General features: G+C 37.1%; 1 long non-coding RNA gene across 1 annotated transcript; it reads right to left on the bottom strand.

Annotated features, from left to right (window-relative positions):
• Positions 1–3704: 3704 nt before the first annotated feature.
• On the bottom strand, positions 3705–4905 carry LOC119355684. Its single transcript, XR_005171655.1, has 2 exons — positions 4329–4905; positions 3705–4189 (listed from the first exon to the last, which is right to left on the bottom strand). It is a non-coding gene; the product is annotated as an uncharacterized LOC119355684 (long non-coding RNA).
• Positions 4906–4911: the final 6 nt, after the last annotated feature.

The following is a 4911-nucleotide window of genomic DNA, read 5'->3' as shown; positions in this document are numbered from 1 at the left end:
AAACACTATTCTGATCACGGGATCAGAATAATATTCTGATCACAACATGAACTTCCCGAGTAACGCGCCTGACCTTCCCCGAGCACTAGGTTGAACTTCAGCTAAAAGGTGTCCAAATGGGGATTGCGATATACCGTTGGATAGCTATGGACATCAGTATCATGACCCAAGTTAAATTTTTGGCAAAATGTAAGCGGTTTAAGAGCAGTTTTGAAAACCGTTTTTTCTTCATACAAAAAACGTGAATCGTATTTTCGATCGCATTTTAAACCGTTTATCGGAATGAGGCAAATAATATGGCGTTGGAAAGCTGCTGAAAAACCGCTCCTTGTTGAAAGTTTTCTCTAATTCCCTACGGTTAAAGAGTAATTCGGAAAATCGTAAATTTTCGTAAACCGAGCACCTGAGTTCGTATTTTTGACGCCATTTCTAAACGGCTAATCCAATTGAGGCAAATGATATGGCGTTGGAAAGCTTATGAAAATGCGCTACTTTTTTATGTTAAAAGTTTTTTCTAATTTTGAATGGCTTAAAATTAATTTAGAAAATGGTACAAGTTCCACCGAGTTTGTATTTTTGAGCTAATTTTTTAACCGTACGTACAAATGTAGCAAATGATATGGCGTTGGAAACCTTGAAGAAATGCGAAACTTTTTTGTATATATTGTTTCTCCTAATTCACTATGGTTTTATGTCAGTTTTGAAAATGGTTAAAAACGTATTTTTGCCATAATTTCTACAAACTTTATTGGAATGGGGCAAATAATATACCGCTGAAAAGCTACGGAAAATGCGAAACTTTTTCATGTTGATGGTTTTCTCTGATTCCTAGCCGTTTTCAAGTAATTTCGAAAACGGCGGGATCATGCGTTCTAACCATCAAGATGCGAAACAGATTCTTCGAAAATGCACCGCGTGAAGAACCTGGACTTCTCGGCGCGTGTACCTGAACTTCACTCTGTTTTTCACGTGATTTTTTTGCTCGTAGGTCTCCATCCACTGCTCGTAACTCTCCATCCATTCACCGGAATTGAGCAGGTGATATACGGATGGAAAGCTGCTGTAAGCACGCAAGTTTCTCATGTTGATCATCTTTTCATACTCGCGACGATTTTAAATGTTTTTAATCTAAAATTCATTCAGCGTACTAGTTGAACTTCCAGCTGTTTTCACGTTGAACTTCTGTGACGTATTTTCATTTGTAATTTTCTCATCCATTCGTTGTGTTACACAAATAATATTCCTTTTGTACAACATCTCTCACAATAATTTTTTTTAACTTTCTTCGATCGAGGACTTGAACTTATAACAAAAAAAAAATTAGTATTTGCTTTTTTATTCTTTTTAATACCAAATGCACATTATGTTGTACGTGACTTCTCGCAGTTATCAATCCGAACTTCTCTCGCTTACGTGAAAATATTTTGTTTTTATGAATATTAATCTGAATTTCCTAAAAAAATATGAATTTTTGCGCTCTATTTTTCAAAGTTGAACTTCTTGTTATTTTATTTTTGAACTTCTTGTTTCCATTGTTTAATAACGAGGAAAATCTGAGTTTTCTATAATCATCGAACTTCTCCATCTTTTTAATATGGACTTCCTAGTTTTATTTCTTAATCATTTTTTATGAAATTTTGAAGAGTTCTATTTTTAAAAGTTGAACTTCTTGTTATTTATTTTTGAACTTCTTGTTTTCATTCTTTAATAACGAGGAAAATCTGTGTTTTTTATAATCATCGAACTTCTATATCGAACCGCTCTAACTTTTTTATTTGAATTTATTTTATGTATTTTTGGAAATATGAAAATTGTAGTTTTGTTACAAACATCAAACTTCTTCGTTATTTTGAATTGAACTTATTTGTTTTATTCTTTAGTAACCAAAAAAAATTGAGTTTTTAACTAAATATCAAACTTCTCCACGTTAATAAATTGAACTTCTTGGTTTTATTCTTCAGTAAGGAGAAATGCTGAGTTTTTAATGTACATTGAATTACTCTGTTTTTTTAAAATTGAACTTCTTGATTTAATCTATAGAATCGAAGAAAATCTGAATTTAAAAAAAATAGGGAATATCTTTTTAAAATCGTTTTTGTTGTTCCCTTTTTTTAATTTGAACTTATTAGTTATTCTTTGGAACGAGAATCTAAGGTTTTTATCAACTTTGAACTTCTCTGTTATTTTAATTTGAACTTCTTAGTTTTCTTATTTAGTAACGAGGAAAATTGAGGTTTTGAACCTCTTTGTTTTAAAATTTTGAACTTCTTGATTTTATTTTTTAACAATGTGAAACATCCAAATTTTTTATAGACATCGAACTTCACCATTTTTTAAATTTGAACTTCTTAGTTTTACTGGTTAGTAACGGGTAAAATGCTTTTTTATATAAACAATGATATTGTGCCATTATTTTAAATTTGAACTTCTAGTTTTTATAGAATGGGCAAAATTAGTTTTCTAAATTTCATAGCCATACCGATATTTCGGTGATGTGTTCCTTCTTGAGGGGAACTTGTTGCAATGAATATTTTTAGGTTTCATTTTATTACATTTTCCTCATCCAAACTTTTGTGTTGGCACACACCTACACACACATACACTCACATGGTTTTAACACGCATCTAACCATCAAGATGTTCTAAAATTTGAACTTCTCAGCTTTATTCTTTTAATATCAAGAAATTTTGATTTTTTATAGGCATTGAACTTCACCAAATTTAAAATTTGAACTTCTTAGTTTCTGGTTAGTAACGGGAAAATTCTATTTTTGTATAAACACCAAACCACTCTGTTATTTTAATTTGAACTTCTAGTTTTTTAAAATTTGGAAAATCATTTATATATTATTTTTGAAATGTTTTTTAAGTTGAATTTTTTGAACTTCTTCCTCCATTATTATTTTTGAGCTTCTACATTTGTATTTTTTGAACTTCTCATTTTTTTATAATTGAACTTCTTGGTTTATGAAATAAACAGCGAAATTATCCATTAGTTAAATTTCGACCTATAGGTTATTTTTTAAAACAGGATTCATTTGGGAAAGAGGGTCACACGACCATCGTCGTCATGAGGGGGTATGCAATGACCAGCACGAAGGCGTGCTCACTAGTGATACTTTCTTCCTTTTATTCTCATTTGAACTTCGTCTTTTTTAACGATGAACTTTTCATGTAATTTTTACATGGTTTTTCCATTTGTTTTGAAGTGACAGATTGAATGAAATCTGCTTGTTGATCTCACCGAAGTTTTTAATTTGTTTGAATGTTATTTTTCTTCTTTATTGTCAAGTATTTCATATTTTGAACTTTAACCGTTTTTGTTTTTGAACTGTAAGCAGTGAAAACATTAGAGCATGCAATAACATTAGAGCAAATAAATTTGAATTCTTTTTTATAAAGTTCTAGTGTGAATCAGAGTTTAAAAATACAAGCTTTATAGTTGACTCTGAGCACTAGTCAAATAGAATGTTTCCTAGTTTTATCATTGAATAGTAGCATACATTCCTTATCCTCTCAAACACCACACGTTTCTTATCCACACCATGTATGCACACTACTTTTTTATCTCTTTAACTCCTTCATTTTTTTCGTTTTGTCTTCTTCTTGGTAAGTTGTGCAAGCAATCACAAGCAGTAGCAGAAGTGGCTCGGTGCTGGCCATTCTTCTCCTCTGTTAGCAGTAGCAGAAACACAAAAGTTACAATTAAGAGGAAAATGGTGCTGCTGCCATAGCCTACACCACACAGTTTAGAAGGACCAAATCATAAAATTTAGTGCCTTGTTGGAGGAGTCAGCTTATACCACTCGTCTGAACAGGTAACTGCTGCTTGCTGCCCATAGTTTCATCCTATCGATCTTACCTTGGAGTAGCAGTTCTGGAGCCTTTACAAAAGCAGCACGAGTGAATCCTGGCACGGCGAACAGACAGTCGTCTGAACCTTCGCTTGTGTTTATCTGCTGCAGGCGACTTGACGTGCATGCATCGATCGCTCGCTCGCTCGGCGAGAAACACTCTGCTCTGCCTCTTCACAAGGGGACAAATAAACCTCTGGGTCAAAGAGTCTGCTCGATATGCCCCTGAACCACTCCGGTTCCGCTGTAGGCTCCCTGTCGCGAGAAGAGCTCCACGGATGTTGCTACTGTATTTGAGTGGATCAGCAGCACAGCGGACTCCAGCGTGTTGTGTGCCTGGAAAGAGAGAAATCCCGTAAGAGAAACTGAACTTCTCTTTTCTTCTCTTAAAAAACACAACACTACAAGGAAATAGAAATCTCTTCTGCAATCCTTTTGCACAGGGAACCATCCTCGCATCAAAGAATAAACTTACTTTTTTACACAAAAATCACACTACAAAAATAGCCACAGCTGGTTCTTGCCGCTGTTGTGCAGTGGGATAGGAGGGGGTTGAGGGGAGGATTGCTCCGCGGTGCTGATGCAGGTTGGCTAGCGGCACGCGTTGGGGTTGGACTGCCGAAGGGAGGCGCCCTCTGCTACATGGGGGATGCCCGACAGTGTGGAGCTCCCGATGAGTGCTTTCGACGCGGGGAGGATATGGTGGAACGCGTCGTCGGGCCCTAGCAGAGCAGGGAGGATGGCAGGGCACTATTTCTATGTATTGAAGTATCTGCAGGGAGGCGCCGGATACATCTTGAACCAACTGGGGCTGGATCGAACGGGGTCGTCGGGAAGCCTGGAGGTGGAGGCATGCGGCTGCCCAGCCAGGAGGTGGAGCACGACGGCGCATCTGCCGGGGAGGGAGGTGAGGTCGGTGGCGCGTCTGCCGGGGAGGGAGATGGGGGCAGCTGTGCTTCCTCCGCCGGAGGGAGGTGGGGGCGGCAGTGCTTGTTGCCGGGCAGGAAGGTGGTGGCGGCGGCGCCTGTTACCTGTGATGGAGGCCGGGGTGGCGCTAA

Source organism: Triticum dicoccoides, chromosome 2A (genome assembly GCF_002162155.2).
Source record: "Triticum dicoccoides isolate Atlit2015 ecotype Zavitan chromosome 2A, WEW_v2.0, whole genome shotgun sequence".
Lineage (NCBI taxonomy): Eukaryota > Viridiplantae > Streptophyta > Magnoliopsida > Poales > Poaceae > Triticum > Triticum dicoccoides.
This window is presented reverse-complemented; position numbering and strand designations above follow the sequence as displayed.